Here is a 20,362-nt window from a genome sequence, read left to right on the forward strand (position 1 = left end):
CCTGCGACGTTCAGCTAGAGTTCATGGGGCTTGAGTCAGCCTCCTCGTCCACATGTGGAGAGCGGGTTTCAGTCTCTATTAAGTAGTCCATTCATCCTTTCATTAGCCTGGCAGTAGTAGGGTCATAAAGCAGGTGGAAATACCAGCATATGTCATTTTTCATCAGCCCATTCCTGAACCTCCTGGTCAGTAAAGTGGGTTCCTTGGTCACTACCGATATCCATGGGGGTCCCGTATGTTATGGACAGCTGCTCTAGACCCCACACTGTTTTCCTGCGTTGCTTGATGACTCGGATTGACCTTCTGTAATGCCTCCCACCTGTTGTAATACAATGTAGACGGCATATAGCGGATCCATCCCACTGTATCGTGCCTCTGACCCCTTTCGTTGCTGGGACCAGAAGCCCAAGGGTACTCATTAGTTTGCCGTTGCCTCAGGTCCCAAACAACCCCTTCCGCTTAAGTAGCCACATCCACTTTGCAAGTCGATCCCTGAGTTAATAACCCTACAGCCTGTGTCTGTAATCGCTTACAGGTGGTGGGTCAGGGGTACACTTGTCTTACCGGACCAGATAACACGCAAGCGTTTGATACATAATCCAGGTCATTGCATTTTGTCTGTATTCACTAGCCATCCCCGTGCAGTCAGGTGAGCCACGAGCACCGGGCTGCCACTTTGAAAGTGGAAAGAGACTCAGACTTTCGGGTCCCACACGCTCGTGGACGGCCACCTTGGATTTCTCCCCCACGGCTTCCCTTCCCGTCCTTCTTTCCTGACATCGCGGGGCTCCTGGGTGTTTTCTCGGCTTCCCAGCTGCCTCACCAATTGTCGGGCTGCACCCCGCAGGCCTGCAAGGCTTCTACCTTCTCAGCCTCAGAACCAAAGAAAGAGCCCGCACACAGTGACCGAGACATCAACAGTTTACTAGATGGGGGATCTTACCAGTCCGAGGTAAAGGGTCCTGGAGCAATACTCCACCACGTCCGGCCAACAGCAAGCAGGACGTGGCAACCACCCACACTGCTCTGGGGAGGAGGAGGCTACCATTTATAGGGGGAATCGATGTCAGATTGGCTCATCAGTTACCAGGGAAACCAGCGGGTGGGGCTGGGGGCAAGCCTGTAGGCAGTTACTGATTAAGCCCGATGATTAAGGGGATTGGATAGTCATGTGAGTGAAGCAGGGACTGGTCAAGCGGGGGATGTAAAGAGCAAGAGAACGGCCACCTCGAGTGGCCTGACCGTACACTCCACCCGTACAGCATTCTATCCAAGCCTTACAATGTTGTCCACCCCTCTCCCGCGATAGCCCTGGCTTCAGGCAGGTAGAGGGTCACTGCAACGGAATCCCACAAATGCACTACAGACACCAGCAACTGGACAGTATCAAGCGTTAAGATACCTATGCTAAAAACAGCCATTCACCAAGAGGTGGGCAAACTTTGGAACCAGATGCTAATCGGGTCAATTTCTCACGGAAGTCCGGACGAAGATGACACTGACTTCTCACTGTAGACGCAGCAATGAGACTCACTCACAGCGAGGCCACCCTTGTCGCCCGGCCCGTGAACGGATTCCCTCTGCTCAGACTAGGGAGGAACCGTAAGGCGTTCAACACACACGGTACGGGGGAGATCACGACCATTAAAATACAAGCAGTGAAAGCATCCCGAGATGACACCACCCTGCCTGTGGCTTTTGTCCTGGCCTGCAGTAGCATACCACCCATCTGCCCTCAGTCCCCACAGCCGATGCTGAACACCGGAGAGGCCGTGTAACCACAGACCACAGGGTTAATAAAAGGGGGCTTCCTTGGGGCCGGGGAGAAGACAGGTGAGATCTTTCAAATCCTATTCCCCACGGGGCAGCGAACCCAAATCATCGGGGACTTACCTGCGACTCCCGGGCCGTTTTACAATGTCTTCTCCTGGGGATAGGTCCCGTGGGCAGGGCAAAAGCAAGTTACTGTCCAGATCGATACTTGGCAACGGTCCTGCGGTGGTCAACAGTTGGACTTGGATGGCGTGGACTAGTTGCCTCTGGGTTAACATGGCTTAGCCACAGGGTTGATTACTCCTGCGACGTTCAGCTAGAGTTCATGGGGCTTGAGTCAGCCTCCTCGTCCACATGTGGAGAGCGGGTTTCAGTCTCTATTAAGTAGTCCATTCATCCTTTCATTAGCCTGGCAGTAGTAGGGTCATAAAGCAGGTGGAAATACCAGCATATGTCATTTTTCATCAGCCCATTCCTGAACCTCCTGGTCAGTAAAGTGGGTTCCTTGGTCACTACCGATATCCATGGGGGTCCCGTATGTTATGGACAGCTGCTCTAGACCCCACACTGTTTTCCTGCGTTGCTTGATGACTCGGATTGACCTTCTGTAATGCCTCCCACCTGTTGTAATACAATGTAGACGGCATATAGCGGATCCATCCCACTGTATCGTGCCTCTGACCCCTTTCGTTGCTGGGACCAGAAGCCCAAGGGTACTCATTAGTTTGCCGTTGCCTCAGGTCCCAAACAACCCCTTCCGCTTAAGTAGCCACATCCACTTTGCAAGTCGATCCCTGAGTTAATAACCCTACAGCCTGTGTCTGTAATCGCTTACAGGTGGTGGGTCAGGGGTACACTTGTCTTACCGGACCAGATAACACGCAAGCGTTTGATACATAATCCAGGTCATTGCATTTTGTCTGTATTCACTAGCCATCCCCGTGCAGTCAGGTGAGCCACGAGCACCGGGCTGCCACTTTGAAAGTGGAAAGAGACTCAGACTTTCGGGTCCCACACGCTCGTGGACGGCCACCTTGGATTTCTCCCCCACGGCTTCCCTTCCCGTCCTTCTTTCCTGACATCGCGGGGCTCCTGGGTGTTTTCTCGGCTTCCCAGCTGCCTCACCAATTGTCGGGCTGCACCCCGCAGGCCTGCAAGGCTTCTACCTTCTCAGCCTCAGAACCAAAGAAAGAGCCCGCACACAGTGACCGAGACATCAACAGTTTACTAGATGGGGGATCTTACCAGTCCGAGGTAAAGGGTCCTGGAGCAATACTCCACCACGTCCGGCCAACAGCAAGCAGGACGTGGCAACCACCCACACTGCTCTGGGGAGGAGGAGGCTACCATTTATAGGGGGAATCGATGTCAGATTGGCTCATCAGTTACCAGGGAAACCAGCGGGTGGGGCTGGGGGCAAGCCTGTAGGCAGTTACTGATTAAGCCCGATGATTAAGGGGATTGGATAGTCATGTGAGTGAAGCAGGGACTGGTCAAGCGGGGGATGTAAAGAGCAAGAGAACGGCCACCTCGAGTGGCCTGACCGTACACTCCACCCGTACAGCATTCTATCCAAGCCTTACAATGTTGTCCACCCCTCTCCCGCGATAGCCCTGGCTTCAGGCAGGTAGAGGGTCACTGCAACGGAATCCCACAAATGCACTACAGACACCAGCAACTGGACAGTATCAAGCGTTAAGATACCTATGCTAAAAACAGCCATTCACCAAGAGGTGGGCAAACTTTGGAACCAGATGCTAATCGGGTCAATTTCTCACGGAAGTCCGGACGAAGATGACACTGACTTCTCACTGTAGACGCAGCAATGAGACTCACTCACAGCGAGGCCACCCTTGTCGCCCGGCCCGTGAACGGATTCCCTCTGCTCAGACTAGGGAGGAACCGTAAGGCGTTCAACACACACGGTACGGGGGAGATCACGACCATTAAAATACAAGCAGTGAAAGCATCCCGAGATGACACCACCCTGCCTGTGGCTTTTGTCCTGGCCTGCAGTAGCATACCACCCATCTGCCCTCAGTCCCCACAGCCGATGCTGAACACTGGAGAGGCCGTGTAACCACAGACCACAGGGTTAATAAAAGGGGGCTTCCTTGGGGCCGGGGAGAAGACAGGTGAGATCTTTCAAATCCTATTCCCCACGGGGCAGCGAACCCAAATCATCGGGGACTTACCTGCGACTCCCGGGCCGTTTTACAATGTCTTCTCCTGGGGATAGGTCCCGTGGGCAGGGCAAAAGCAAGTTACTGTCCAGATCGATACTTGGCAACGGTCCTGCGGTGGTCAACAGTTGGACTTGGATGGCGTGGACTAGTTGCCTCTGGGTTAACATGGCTTAGCCACAGGGTTGATTACTCCTGCGACGTTCAGCTAGAGTTCATGGGGCTTGAGTCAGCCTCCTCGTCCACATGTGGAGAGCGGGTTTCAGTCTCTATTAAGTAGTCCATTCATCCTTTCATTAGCCTGGCAGTAGTAGGGTCATAAAGCAGGTGGAAATACCAGCATATGTCATTTTTCATCAGCCCATTCCTGAACCTCCTGGTCAGTAAAGTGGGTTCCTTGGTCACTACCGATATCCATGGGGGTCCCGTATGTTATGGACAGCTGCTCTAGACCCCACACTGTTTTCCTGCGTTGCTTGATGACTCGGATTGACCTTCTGTAATGCCTCCCACCTGTTGTAATACAATGTAGACGGCATATAGCGGATCCATCCCACTGTATCGTGCCTCTGACCCCTTTCGTTGCTGGGACCAGAAGCCCAAGGGTACTCATTAGTTTGCCGTTGCCTCAGGTCCCAAACAACCCCTTCCGCTTAAGTAGCCACATCCACTTTGCAAGTCGATCCCTGAGTTAATAACCCTACAGCCTGTGTCTGTAATCGCTTACAGGTGGTGGGTCAGGGGTACACTTGTCTTACCGGACCAGATAACACGCAAGCGTTTGATACATAATCCAGGTCATTGCATTTTGTCTGTATTCACTAGCCATCCCCGTGCAGTCAGGTGAGCCACGAGCACCGGGCTGCCACTTTGAAAGTGGAAAGAGACTCAGACTTTCGGGTCCCACACGCTCGTGGACGGCCACCTTGGATTTCTCCCCCACGGCTTCCCTTCCCGTCCTTCTTTCCTGACATCGCGGGGCTCCTGGGTGTTTTCTCGGCTTCCCAGCTGCCTCACCAATTGTCGGGCTGCACCCCGCAGGCCTGCAAGGCTTGTAACTTCTCAGCCTCAGAACCAAAGAAAGAGCCCGCAGACTATGTCCAAGACATCAATAGCTTACTACACGGGGGATCTACCAGTCCGAAGTAAAGGGTCCTGGAGCAAACCTCCACCACGTCCGGCCAACAGCAAGCAGGACGTGGCAACCACCCACACTGCTCTGGGAAGAAGGAGGCTACCATTTATAGGGGGAATCGATGTCATATTGGCTCATCAGTTACCATGGAAACTAGCGGCTGTGGCAGGGGGCAAGCGTGTAGGCAGTTACTGATTAAGCCCTATGAGTAAGGGGATTGGATATTCATGTGAGTGAAGCAGGCACTGGTCATGCAGGGGATGGACAGGGAACAAGATAGCAGCCATCTTGAATGGCCTGACCGTACACCTAGCCACCACTAATCTCTTTTCTTTCTCTATGGATTTGCCCACTCTTATCACTGCATGTAGATGGAACCATACAATATGTGGCCTATTGTGCCTGGCTTCTTTCACTTAGCATAATGTTTAAATTAGTCTCTTATGTGTCCAAACAAATTCAAACAAAAATAAATTCTGACATATGTTCTTCTGTCCCTTTTAAAAAAATACACAGACATGGTAGCGTACTATTTTCACTGTCTGCGAAACTGCTCTTGGGTTCTTTATGACAGGAACTGGCTCTCCTACTTCAGAATCCCGTGGTGGCTTCATGTTCCCAAAATGGCCAGGCCTTCAGCTGGAGAATATTCTGGGCATCTTTGTTGAATCAGTCCGTGGTCACTTGCATATAGCACCCTGCTCGCTCTCTGATTGGGCCAGGCTGCTGGGATTGATTGTCCCACTGCCCAATGAGGTTGCAGACGTGCAGCCCAAGGCCCGCCCCCATGCTGTGTCACAAAGGCTCCAGTGGTTCCCAAGCACAGCCGTGCCTGACCTCCCAGGACTCAAAAAGTAGGGGGAAAAACATTTACTTTAGGTCCCTCTGTGTTGAACGAACAATTCATTTGGAGTGGTAGAAGATTCCAAGTGAAGAAACAATTTGGGGGCCTCTGACTCACATTTCCTTAGCAACAGTGTCGTGATTTCAACACATTTTATGGACCAATTTCACTGATCTTTAGAACACCCAGCAGGTGTGAAGAGGGAGGGATAATCACTCCTAGTTCTGGGTAGAGACCCGAGAGACGAGTCTGAGACATCGGAAGAGAACTGGGGTGGGGTGGGGCTTTTCTTAAGCCCAGGATGAGTATCATCGCTATCATGCAGGCATCTCCTAGGCAACTAGTAACCTTGGACTCTGGAATCTGGGCCTATCTAGAAACGATGAAGGAGTGCAGGATGACAGATCCAAGGCATGTTTCTTCAATGCACAAATGACTGGATGAACGGGTCCATAATGGGGTGTGCAGGCTAGCTAGGGAGATGGAAAAAAACACAGAACATAAATAAAAATAGTATAAGCATAATCTCAATGTCAATTGGTTGGTATTGCTGGGATGTTTTTGTAGAAGTGTCAAAGGACAGCTAAACTGAGGAAGGGTTGTATTTATAAAGGGTAGTTGAAGTTGAAGCCCAAGAGTTGAATCCAGCATTTGGGGGGACCTCCAGCTTATCCATTTTGTGGAAGGTAGCACTTTAAGGAAAGGAATATAAACATATGCTCAAAAAATTAGGTATAGGGGCTTCCCTGGTGGCACAGTGGTTGAGAGTCCGCCTACTGATGCAGGGGACATGGGTTCGTGCCCCGGTCCGGGAAGATCCCACGTGCCGCGGAACGGCTGGGCCCGTGAGCCATGGCCGCTGAGCCTGCGCGTCCGGAGCCTGTGCTCCGCAACGGGAGAGGCCACAACAGTGAGAGGCCCGCGTACTGCAAAGAAAAAAAAAAAAAAAAAATGCAGACTTTTCAGATTGGCTTCTTTCTCACATAGTAGTATGCAGTTAAATTTCCTCCATTTTTCTTATGGTTTGAGAGTTCATTTCTGCATCGGCAGGCGGACTCTCAACCACTGCACGACCAGGGAAGCCCTGACTTGCATATATTGTGAAATGATTACCACAATAAATTCAGTTAATACCCATCACCTCTTATAGATACAAAAGAAAGAAATGTTTTTTCTTTGTGATGAGAACGTCTAGGATCTACTGTCTTAGTAACTTTCAAATATACCATCCAGAAGTGTTAACCATAGTCACTATTGTACATTACATTCCCAGTACTTATTAATCTTATAAGGTGTTTCTACCTTTCGACCACCTTCATCCAGTTTCCCACCTCCCACCCCCGCCTCTGGTAACCACAAATCCGACCTCTTTTTCTGAGTCTGGTTTTATTTTTTAGATTCCACATTGAAGTGAAATCATACAGGATTTGTCTCTCTCTGCCTATTTCACTTAGCATGATGCCCTCGAGGTCCACCCATGTTGTCCCAAGTGGCAAGATTTCCTTTTAATTTTTTGAGGAAACTCGATGCTGTTTTCCATAGTGGCCATAACAACTTACAATCCCACCACCCACAGTGCACAAGGGTCCCCGTGTTTTGGTGGTTCTTCCTGGTGGTATGAATAGTTCCAATAATAAATATGCATGCACCCAACACCTCAGAACCTAAATATAGTTTGGGTGTATACATGTTTATTATTGTTATATCTTATAGATGTATTGACCCCTTTATCATTATACAATGACCTTCCTTTTCTCAGGTCATCATTTTTGTCTTGAGTATTTTGTCTGCTCTAAGTACCCCCACTTTCTTTTGGTTTCCACCTGCTTGGAATATCTTCTTCCAGCCCTTCGTTTTGATCTGATATTTGCTTTAAATGAATCTCTTGTTGGCAGCATATAGTTGGGTCTTACTGTTTTTTGTTTGTTTTTTTGCGGTTACGCGGGCCTCTCACTGTTGTGGCCTCTCCCGTTGCGGAGCACAGGCTCCGGACGCGCAGGCTCAGCGGCCATGGCTCACGGGCCCAGCCGCTCCGCGGCATGTGGGATCTTCCCGGACTGGGGCACGAACCCGCGTCCCCTGCATCGGCAGGCGGACTCTCAACCACTGCGCCACCAGGGAAGCCCGGTCTTACTGTTTATAATCCATGTGGCCACTCTGTGTCTTTGGTGAATTCAATCCATTTACATTTAGAGTGATTATTGAGGTGTAAGAACCTATTACTGCCATCTTATTGTTTTCTGCTTGTTTTGTATTTCCATTCTTTCTTTTTTCCTCTGTTTCTGCCTACTATTGTAAATTGGTGGTTCTTCATGGTGGTATGTTCAGTTTCCCCCTTTTTTTTATGTTTAATGAATCTACTCTAGATTTTTGCTTTGTGGTTACCATGAAGCTTACATACAACATTTCATAAAGAGTCCATTTTATGCTGATAGCAATTTATCTCTGTTTGTCATAAAGTACACATTGTTATTCCTCCCCTCTTATATTTTTTTCTTTCTCTCTCTCTCTTTTTTTTTTTTTTTTGGCCACACCACACAGCTTTCAGGATCTTAGTTTCCCAACCAGGGATTGAACCCGGGCCCTCGGCAGTTAAAGTGAAGAGTCCTAACCACTGGACCACCAGAGAATTCCTCGAGTCCTTCCCTCTTATATTTCTGATGTCACATGTTACCTCTTTTTATACTGTGTATTTGTTAATGAATTATAATAGCTATAGTTAATTTTAATATACTTTTCCTTTAACCTTTACACTATCGTTGTGTTTAACGCTCCATTCTATTAGAGAGTGGAGTTTTCTAAATCTGTCTATATGTTTGTCACCTTTACCAGTGTACTATATACTTTAGTGTGCTTTCATGTTGCTGATTAACATCTTTCTTTACAGCTTGAAGAACTCCTTTCAGCACTTCTTGCATCACAGGTGTAATGATGATAAACTCCATCAGCTTTTGTTTGCCTCCGAAAGTCTTTTTCTTTCTCATCTGAAGGATAACTTTGCCAGATAGAGTGTTCCTGGCTGTCAGTTTTTATCTTCAGCCTTTTGCATACACCATTCTACTCTCTCCGGGCCTTTAGTGTTTCTGCTGAGAAATCCACTGATAGCCTATTCCTTTGTAGGTTACATTCTGTTTTTACCCTTGCTGCTTTTAGTACTTTATCTTTGAGTTTTTATAGTCTCATTATAATGCGTCTTGGAGAAGATCTTTTGTCATTAGATGATAGGGTGAACTTGAACTTGGTTATTCAGTCTTCCTCCAGTCTTGGGAAGTTTTCAGCTATTATTTCTTTAATTAAAATTTCTGTTAAAGACCTAAATGTAAGACAAGATACCATAAAACTCCTAAAGGAAAACACAGGCAGAACACTCTGACATAAATCATAGCAATATTTTTTGGATCTGTCTCCTAAAACAAAGGAACTAAAAGCAAAATAAACAAATGGGACCTAGTTAAACTTAAAAGCTTTTGCACAGCAAGGGTAACCATCAACGAAATGAAAAGACGACCTACGGAATAGAAGATATTTGCAGATGATATGACTGATAAGGGGTTAATATCCAAAATATATAAACAGCTCATGCAACTCAACATCAAGAAAATGGCCAACAGGCACATGAAAAGATGCTCAACATCACTAATCATCAGGGAGATGCAAGTCAAAACCATGAGATGTCACCTCACACTTGCCAGAAGGGCTGTTATCAAACAGAACACAAATATCAAATGTTGGTGAGGATGTAGAGAAAAGGGAACCCTAGAACACTGTTGGTGGGAATGTAAATTGATACAGCCACTGTGGAAAACAGTATGGAGGTTTCTCAGAAAACTAAAAACAGAACTACCATATGACCTAGCAATACCACTCCTGCACTAATTTGAGAAGATACATGCACCCCAATGTTCATAGCAACATTATTTACAATTGCCAAGATTTGGAAGTGACCTAAGTGTCCATCAACAGATGAATGGATAAAGAAGATGTGGTATGTTTATACAATGGAATACTACTCCACCATAGAAAAGAATGAAATTTTGCCATTTGCAGCAACATGGATGGACTCAGATGGCATTATGGTAAGTGAAAGGTCAGACAGAGAAAGGCAAATACTATATATATGATATCATTTATATGTGGAATCTAAAAAATACAACACACTAGTGAATATAACAGAAAAGAAGCAGACTCACAGATATAAAGAACAAACTAGTGGTTACCAGTGGGGAGAGGGAAGGAGGGAGGGGCAATATGGGGGTAGGGGAGTAAGAGGTACAACCTATTAGGTATAAAATGAGCTACAAGTATGTATTTTACAACATGGGGAATATAGCAAATATTTTATAATAACTGTAAATGGAGTATAACCTTTAAAAGTTGTGAATCACTGTATGATACACTTGCAGTTTATATAATATTATGCATCAACTATACTTCAAAAAATTTCTACATCCTTTTCCCTCTCTCCTCCTTCTGGATTCCTGATTATTCAAATGTATTCCCTTTCGGTTGAGTCCCATAGAACATGTAGGTTTTCTCCCCTCATTTTTATTCTGTATCTTTGTTCTGGTATAATTCTTTATTTTAAAATTCCTTTCTTCTAAGTCACTTATTCTATCTTCCATCTGCTCTACTCTGCTACAGATGCTCTCTGTTGCATTCTTTATCCCATTCATGGAATTCGTCAGCTCCAGAATTTCTGTTGGGCCCTTTTTTATATTTTCAATCTCTTTTACAAATAACTCATTTTGTTCATGTATCCTTTTCCTAACATCCTGAGCTATTTTTAATTCTTCTTGTAGCTTATTAAGTTTCTTCAATACCGCTATTTTGAATTCTTTATCAGATAGATTGCAGTGTGCTGGGACTTGGGGCTCAGCTGTTGGAGAATTGTTGATATATTTTGGCGATTTTTAAAGTTCTTTGTATTTCTGTACTGCTGCTTTAGCATTTGAAGTATCTTTACTTGTTATCTTTGATGAGGTACTGTTCCTTGGTGTTACTTCTCTGGGGAATCCCTGCTTTATAGGGGACTGACCTGCTCCACTCTTGTTCTCTCTTGTGGTAGAATTCTTACCTTTGTATTTCTTCTTGTTCTCATAGATCACCCCAGCTGGCTGCAGGAAACCTCTCGTTTGTTTTCCAGAAGGTGGCACTGTAGCCTCAGTTTGTTGAGTCTCCCTTGTCCACAGACACTGGTCCATCTTTCTGAGAGTATTCAGATTACCTAACCTGCTCTCACACTTGGGAGCACACACAAGGAGCTGGCTCCAGAGTTGGGGGTGGCGGGGAGGGACGTGTGGGTTTAGCACTTGGAGCTTCGGGGTGCCAGTGGGGCCAGGGGAAGATCCTCCAGTGGATACTCCCAAAGGCTTGTGGGTGGTCCTGCTGAAGTCCTGAAGCAGCCAGCAGGACCCGTGCTCCTCTAATGCCCGTGGGTGTTATCATGTGCTTCCTTTCCTTTCTCCTCCCTCCCCCCTCCTTCCCCATTATGGAGGTCCCTCCTCAGAAATCCCAGTGCTGCTGGAGAGAAACAAGCTCCTCCAGCTACAACCTGCACAGCAGGGGGAACCAGGCAGTCACTCACCATTTTCACTTTCCCTCTCCTCCATCGAGAGGTTGCCGCTTTCAACCTACTCTGCCAGAGACATTGCTGCTGCTGCTGCCAGAAGGCCAGCCTATTACAGCTTTGCCCTGGGGAAGGAGGCTCCCTTGGCAAGCTCTACCCTTTCCCCGGCATCCAAACTCATCTCTACCCCACTCTGATGGCATGACAATTCTCCCTTTAGGCAGATTGGCCCTCCTCAAATTCTCTACTGCCCAGAGTATCCACCTAGTTTTTGTTTGTTTTAAAAATTTTCTTTACTTTTGGCTGCATTGGATCTTTGTTGCTGCGCGTGGGCTTTCTCTAGTTGCGGCGAGCAGGGGCTACTCTTCCTTGCGATGCGCGGGCTTCTCACTGCGGTGGCTTCTCTTGTTGTGGAGCACAGGCTCTAGGCGCGTGGGCTTCAGTAGTTGTGGCATGTGGGCTCAGTAGTTGTGGCTCAAGGGCTCTAGAGCGCAGGCTCAGTAGTTGCGGCACGTGGGCTTAGTTGCTTCGCAGCATGTGGGATCTTCCCGGACCAGGGATTGAACCCATGTCCCTGCATTGGCAGGCGGATTCTTAACCCCTGCGCCACCAGGGAAGTCCCTCCACCTAGTTTTGTACTCATCAGATTCCCTTTTACCCAGTCACTGGGAATGGGGGTGAGGGAGGCTTGCCGACTCCTTTGGACCCATAGCCATGACCGAGATCCAATGTGTCCACGTGCTGATGAACAGGTGGGTGGAAACCTCCTGGATGTCCAGGTGCAATGAGCACAGGCCCTTTGTTTGGTTAAGGATGCCCAAATAGTTATTCATCAAAGGGGAGAGAAAATAGGAACCACTCACACCATCTAGATGCTGACATCCAAGAACACCTGTAATAAAGACATCTCTAAGAACTCCTTGCTTGCAGTGTTGAGAACAGTGTTGCATCAGTGAATGGAGCTTATAACCTTTCTGCAGTGCATAGAGAGATGAGTTTAAGAACAATTGTAATAAAGGCATTTCTAAAAACACAATCTGCTTGCCAAGTTGAGAACAGTGTCTATCAGTGAGTGGCAGGTACAGGCATCAGTGCATATAAAGTACTGTGTGTGTCAGGGCGGGTTGTTTGGGTTTTTTTTTTTTTTTTTTTTTGATGCACCGTGTGGCTTGTGGGATCTTAGCTCCCTGACCAGGGGTTGAACCAGGGCCACAGTGAAAGCATGGAGTCCTAACCACTGGACTGCCAGGGAATTCCCCAGAAGTGTTTAAATACACTTGTATTAAAGAAATTTTTAAGAACACTAACGCTTGCTGCATTGAGAACAGTGTTATATCAGTGAATGGATGTTATGCCCATGGTGCAACGTATGTACAGAAATGTTTGAAAATGCTTGTAATAAAGATTTTTCTAAGAAACTCCTTGCTTGCTGTGTTGAGTACAGTGTTATATCTGTGAATGAAAGTAGAACACGTTTTGCGATGCATGTGAAATGCTAAGAACCGTTGTAATAAAGATGTTTCCAAGTACACTTTTTTTTTGGCTGCTTTGACCACAGAGTTATATCAGTCGATGGAAGTGGAACACATTTCTCATTGAGGGATGTATTTGACAACATTTGTAAAAAAATTATGTTTCTAAGAATGGTACTTTCTTCCTTTATGGGGGACAGTGTACACTGGTGAATGAGGGTGGTACCATCTGCAATGTATGTAGAGTGTTTAAGAGCATTTGTACCACTATGGAAAACAGCATGGAGGTTCCTTTAAACACTAAAAGTAGAACTACCATATGACCCAGCAATCCCACTCCTGGGCCTATATCTGGAGAAAACCATAATTCGAAAATACACATGAACCCCAATATTCATTGCAGCACTTTTTACAATAGCTAAGACATGGAAGCAACCTAAACGTCCGTTACAGATGAATGGAAAGAGAAGATATGGTACATATATACAATGGAATATTACTCAGCCATAAAAAGAATGAAATAATGCCATTTGCAGCAACATGGAAGGACCTACAGATTATCATACTAAGTGAAGTAAGACAGGGAAAAACAAATATCATATGACATCGTTATATGTGGAATCTAAAAAAAAAATGATACAGGGCTTCCCTGGTGGCACAGTGGTTGAGAGTCCGCTTGCTGATGCAGAGGACGTGGGTTCGTGCCCCGGTCCCGGAAGATCCCACATGCCGCGGAGCGGTTAGGCCCGTGAGCCATGGCCGCTGAGCCTGCTCATCCGTTTCCTGTGCTCTGCAACGGGAGAGGCCACGACAGTGAGAGGCCCACGTACCGCAAAAAAAAAAAAAAAAAAAATGATACAAATGAATTTATATACAGAACAGAAATAGACCTATAGACATAGCAAACAAACTTATGGTTACCAAAGGGGAAAGGGGGGAAGGATAAATTAGAAGTCTGGGATTAACATATATATACTACTATATATAAAATAGATAAACAACAAGGACCTAGTATATAGCACAGGGAACTATACTCCATATTTTGCGATAACCTATAAGGGAAAGCAATCTGAAAAATAATAGATATATGTGTATGTATAACTGAATCACTTTGCTGTACACCTGAAAGTAACACAACATTGTAAATCAACTCTACTTCAATTTTTTTAGGACGTGAAAGCATCTAAGGCAACGGTAGCTACACAAAAACAAAACAAAACAAACAAACAAAAAAAACCACTTGTAGTACAGGTGTTTCTAAGAACACTGCTTGCTTGCTGGAAAGAGAATAGTGTTATAAAAGTGAATGGAAATGGAACCTCTTCCACAGTGCATTAGAAAATAGTTTATGATCATTGTAATATGGATGTTTTTTCTTTTTTGCGGTACACGGGCCTCTCACTGTTGTGGCCTCTCCCGTTGCGGAGCACAGGATCCGGACGCGCAGGCTCAGTGGCCATGGCTCACAGGCCCAGCCACTCCGCGGCAGGTGGGATCTTCCCGGACCGGGGCACGAACCCGCATCCCCTGCATCGGCAGGCGGACTCTCAACCACTGTGCCACCAGGGAAGCCCAATATGGATGCTTTTTAAAGAAAGCTACTTGCATGCTGCCTTGAGGAGTGTTATAAAAGTGAATGGTAGTGGTACCATTTTGGCAATGCGTGTAGAGGAATGTAAAATCATACTTGTAATAAAGCTGTGTCTAGTAACACTGCTTATTTGCTATGCTGAGAACAGTATTATATCACTTAATGGAATTTATACCTATTCTGAATATCATGTAAACAAGTGTTTAATAACTATAATAAAGTAAACAGATGTTATCGTGAACGCTATTTGCTGGCTGCATAGAGAACTGCATTATATCAGTCAATGCAAGAGGCATGCAACGCGTTCTGCAGCACACGTTGAGAAGTGAAAGAACACTAATTACAAGATATTTCTAAGAGTGCTACTTGATGCTGCATTGAGAACACTGTGAAACACTGTGTGAACACTGTGAAAGAAAGGAACCGTCACCCATTCTGCAATTCATGTAGAGAAGTGTTTGAGACCAATTGTAACGAAAAGGATTTCTAGAAATGCTCGTTTGCTGTGTTTAGAACAGTGTTATGTCGGTCAAAGGTTATACCCATTCTATAAAGCATGTACAGAAGTGTTTAAAACACTGTAATAAGGTTGTCTGTGAAAGGCTAGATACACTCTGCATTGAAAAAAGTGATACATCAGTGGAGGCAAGGGGCACTCATTTTGCAATGCATGTGGATAGGTGTTTAAGAACCCTTGTAATAAAGGCGTTTCTAAGAACACTACTTGCTTGCCAAGTTGAGAACAGCGCTTCTTCGGTGAATGGAAGTGGCACCATTTCTACAATGCATGTCAAGAAGTGTTTAAAAATACGTGTAATAAAGATAATTCAAAAGGACACATGTACCCCAATGTTCATTGCAGCACAATTTACAATAGCCAGGATACAGAAACAACCTAAATGTCCAACAACAGATGAATGGATAAAGAAGATGTGGTACCTATATACAATGGAATATTAGTCAGCCATAAAAAGGAGTGAAATTGGGTCATTTGTAGAGATGTGGAGGGACCTAGAGACTGTCATACGGAGTGAAGTAAGCCAGAAAGAGAAAAACAAATGTCATATATTAATGCATAGATGTGAAATATAGAAAAATGGTACAGATGAACCTATTTCTAGGGAAGGAATAGAGATGCAGATGAAGAGAATGGACATGTGGACACAGTGGGGAGGGGAAGGGGAGGATGGGGTGAATTGGGAGATTAGGTTTGACATAAATACACTACAATGATAGATAGATAGATAGATCTAGTTGCTACTAGATAGCTAGTAGGAACTTGCTGTATAGTGGAGCACTCTGTGATAACTTGGATGGGTGCCATGGGGGACATGGGGGGGATGGGGGGGTGGGAGGGAGGTCCAAGAGGGAGGGGATATATGTATACATACAGCTGATTCACTTCATTGTACAGCAGAAACTAACACAACACTGTAAAGCAATTATACTCCAATAAAAAAAAATAAATTAAAAATATATTTTAAAAAATGATATGTCTAAAAACAATGCTCAGTAGGTGACTTGAGAGCAGTGTTACATCAGTGATTTGAAATTATGCCCATACATTAAGGCATGAACAGAATTTTTTAAGAACAATTTTAGAAAGATTGTTCTAAGAACACTACTTGCCTTCTTTATTGACAAGTGTTATATCAGGAAATGAATGTTATTAAAAAAAGAATGTATATATGTGTATGACTGAGTCACTTTGCTATACAGCAGAAATTAGCACAACACTGTAAATCAACTATACTTCAATTAAAATTAATTAATTAGTTTCAACTGAAAAAAAAAAGGAAATGAATGTTATACACATTCCACAAGGTAGGAATGGAAATTTATAGGAACCCTCGTTACAAAGATGTTTCTGAGAACACACTGCATGCTGTATTGAGAATAGTGCACTGCCAATGAAAAGACATCGTGCCCATTCTCAAAGGTAGTTCAGAAGTCTGTCTGAACACCTATTAAGATGTTTCTAAGAATCCTACTTTCATCTGCCTTACAACACTGTTTTATCAGTGCATCGACTTAAAGAAAAAGGCACAATGTAAGAGTTGTGAGTTTAGGGGCTTCCTTGGTGGCTCAGGGGTTAAGAATCTGCCTGCCAATGCAGGGGACACGGGTTCGAGCCCTGGTCCGGGAGGGTCCCACATGCCGCAGAGCAACTAAGCCCATGCACCACAACTACTGAGCCTGTGCTCTGGAGCCCGCGAGACACAACTACTGAGCCCATGCGCCACAACTACTGAGCCCATGTGCCACAACTACTGAAGCCCATGCACCTAGAGCCCGTGCTCCGCAACAAGAGAAACCACCGCAATGAGAAGCCCGCGCACCGCAAGGAAGAGTAGACCCCGCTCGCCGCAAATAGAGAAAGCCCGCACACAGCAACGAAGACACAACACAGCCAATAGTAAATTAATTAATTAATCTTAAAAAAAGAGCTGTGAGTTTAAGTTTTATTCAGGGAGCTTACTGGGGACAACGGCCCAGGAGACAGCCTCTCAGTAGCTTTGGGGGAACTGTTCTGAAGAGGTACAGAGGGAAGCTAGTTTATATGTGATTTTGGGCTAGGGAATGCTTAGAGCCTAGCATACATCTTGGTAAAAGATTACTGCTAGTTACAAAGAACAGACATCTCAAGTGAATGATTTTAGTACTTTTCTATGTTTGGGAAGATGCAAAGAATCTGGGTTCGTTAAAATTCTTCCTGGGGTCTAACTCTCTAAGGGGTCTGCTTGTCCAAAGCACAGAGAATCCTGTGATCGTCTTAATTTCCTCTAGGAGTGCACTGTCGGTCAGCAACTGCACTGGGCTATAATTAGTCCTTGTAGAATTGGGTGGTGAGTGAAAACACTGTGTGTTCTTTGTTTGCAAGTGAATGGAAGTGGCACCCATCTGCAATGTGTTTGGAGAAGTGTTTCAAGACACTTGTTACAAAGATGTTTCAGAGAATGCTACTTGTTTGCTGCATTTAGAATAGTGTTATATCATTGACTGGAAGTTATAATCATCTGTAATTCACGTGGAGAAGTGTATAAGAAAACTTGTAATATAGATATTTCTAAGAATGCTATTACATTGAGAAAAGTGATAGTCATTTAATGGAAGTTATACTCATTCTGCAAAGAATGTACAGACATGTTTAAGAACACTTGTAATAAACATGTTTCCAAGAATGCTATATACTTGCTTGCTGTGTTGAGAACAGTATTATATCAGTTAATGGAAGTTATACTTGTTTGGAAAGCATGTAAAAACGTTTTAAAACGCTTGTACAAAAGATGTTTCAAAGAACACCACTTGTTTGTTGCATTGACAAGTTTTATCAGTGAATGAAAGAGACATATTCTGCAATGTATTGCAGATCAGTGTTTCACAGAAACAGGCTCACAGACATAGAGAACAGACTTATAGTTGCCAAGGTCGGGGGGAGGGATGGATTGGGAGTTTGGGATTAGCAGATGCAAACTATTGTATACAGGATGGATAAACCTCAAGGTCCTCCTGTATAGCACAGGGAACTATATTCGATATCCTGTGACAAACCATAATGGAAAAGAATATGAAAAAGAATATATATATCTGAATCACTTTGTTGTATACCAGAAACTAACTCAATATGGTAAATCAACTACAATTCAATAAAACTTTTAAAATAGAAAAATAGGGATTTCCCTGGTGGTCCAGTGGTTAAGATTCTGCACTCCCAATGCAGGGGGCCTGGTTTGGTCCCTGGTCAGGGAACTAGATCCCACATCCCGCAACTAAGAGCCCACGTGCAGCAACTAAGACCCAGCACAGCTAAATAAATAAATATTTAAAAACAAAATAAAAGGTGTCTCAAAGAACACTACTTGCATGCTGCATTGAGAACATGGTTTTATCAGAGAAAGGGTAGCACCCATTCTGTAAGGCATGTACAGAATTTTTAAGAACACTTGAAATAAAGAGATTTCTAATAACGCTACCTACCTGTTAACATTGAGAGCAGAGTTACACCACTGATGGAAGCTGTAGCCGTTCTGCCAAGCATATATAGAGTGTTGCTCAAGAACCCTTGTAATACCCTCTTTCTGTTTTGGTGGTGGGCTGGTTGAAGATGGAATCCACTGAGGAAGGAAGGCCTAGGTCTTCAGCACCATGTGTGCCAGTCCAGAAGCAGCACTGTGAAAGCCTCTATAACACCCGCTGTAGACCCCTAAAAATCAAGGGGGCTTGGATTTGGACATTCTCAGTAGGAATGGTTAAAGGCTGATGAGATCATAAAGAGATGAGGCCAGATAGTTAATAAATCCTATAGTTCAACTTGATTCATAGATAGAAGCTGGATTCATTTGATACCAGAGAAATGAAACTTCAGGAGACTAGATTGGAGTCTCACTTCTTTCCCAGCCTGGAACTCTTGGGAGGTGTAAGTCTTGGATATACAATAGATAATAAGAGCATTTTTGTTTTATGAATTAAGGTAGATGATTCTTCAAATTAAAGACAGACACTGACTTTTCTCACCAGAAATGGTTTATAAAATCAACTTGCAAAAATGTAAGATGCAACAACAAAAAAAGGTAAAATATTTTCTTCTATTATTCTTTGCTTCTTTGCTAGATTGTAAACCCCATGAAAGGATAACTTGCTTATCTGTAATACCTGGCCCAGAATAGATACTCAAAAAATATTTGAAGTTAATTAAAATCTCCATACAATTTTTCTTTGAATCCCTGGAAAATAACAACCATTTTAATGGCATTTCAGCAAGACGTTCACATGGAATAACTGGGACTTAAATTTTGACTCTGATATATGAACTATCTGGATACCAATGAGACTACTTAATATCTGATTATGATGCTTGATCCTTTAAGAGGCAATGAAGAATGGCCGCCAAAGCAATCTGTGTATATGAGGAATAGATATATAAAAGCTTACTAATATTTAATAGGAAATCTTTTATCATGTACATTTTATTGGAGATTTTTCATTGATTTAAATTGCACATACCCCTCAGGTAGGACTAAAAAGTCTTTTTTTTTTTTTTTTTGCTTTATATTTAATGTTGAAATATTCTCAATTGTTTTGGCTAAACTCTACTTCGCAGACTTTTAAACCTGTAGAAAAGCAAAGACTATGACACTGGAGTAGACATAAAGCACAAAAAGGAAAGATCGATAATTTGTGTACACTAAAATTCAAACTTATGTTTGCATATCATGTAAATGACAAGGTCTCCATTTAAATCAAGAAAATGATCAAAGGATATGAATGGACAGTTCATAGATGAGGATCCCTGAGTAGTCATTCACAGGACAAGGTGCTTCATCTAACTAGTAATAAAAGAATTCCCCATTAAAACAACACTGAGATACCGTTTCACTGCCATCAGATGGGCAAATATGAAAACAAAGAAAAACAAAACAACCTCGACACTTAGACGTGTTGCTGAGGCTCACGTGGGCTCTCATCTTTGTTGGTGGCAGTGAAATTTATGTTATTACTTTAGAGAACGGTTTGGCAACATCTAGTTTATTGGAAGATGCTTATACCCGGTCTTTGGGTATATATATTCTATAAGAATTCTTGACGTGTACTCAAGGAGGCATGTATAGAAAGTTCATTGCAGTTAATATTTTTAATTGTAAAAGCCTGGAACCAATATCCATTAGAAGAATGAATGAATAAATTGTGGTTTGTAGCATTTGGCTGTTAAAATGAATTAATACAAGCTATGTATATTAACTTTACATATCAAAAATAATGAATTAAAAAAATGGCCAACTGATATGTGTTGTGTGAGA

At 44.1% G+C, this 20,362-nt stretch overlaps 1 protein-coding gene and 1 long non-coding RNA gene across 6 annotated transcripts in view; both read right to left on the reverse strand.

Annotated features, from left to right (window-relative positions):
* Positions 1–20,362, reverse strand: part of LOC115860926 (cytochrome c oxidase assembly factor 1 homolog) — a 242,806-nt gene that overhangs the window by 189,848 nt on the left and 32,596 nt on the right. The window lies entirely within an intron of this gene.
* Positions 33–4,455, reverse strand: LOC132597844 (uncharacterized). Of its 2 annotated transcripts, none has more exons than XR_009565235.1 (3): positions 3,969–4,455; positions 1,894–2,394; positions 33–319 (listed from the first exon to the last, which is right to left on the reverse strand). It is a non-coding gene; the product is annotated as an uncharacterized lncRNA (long non-coding RNA). The 2 variants fall into 2 exon arrangements; XR_009565234.1 differs by lacking the exon at positions 33–319 and adding an exon at positions 1,407–1,589.

The sequence above is a fragment of the Globicephala melas genome, chromosome 9 (genome assembly GCF_963455315.2).
Source record: "Globicephala melas chromosome 9, mGloMel1.2, whole genome shotgun sequence".
Taxonomy (NCBI): domain Eukaryota; kingdom Metazoa; phylum Chordata; class Mammalia; order Artiodactyla; family Delphinidae; genus Globicephala; species Globicephala melas.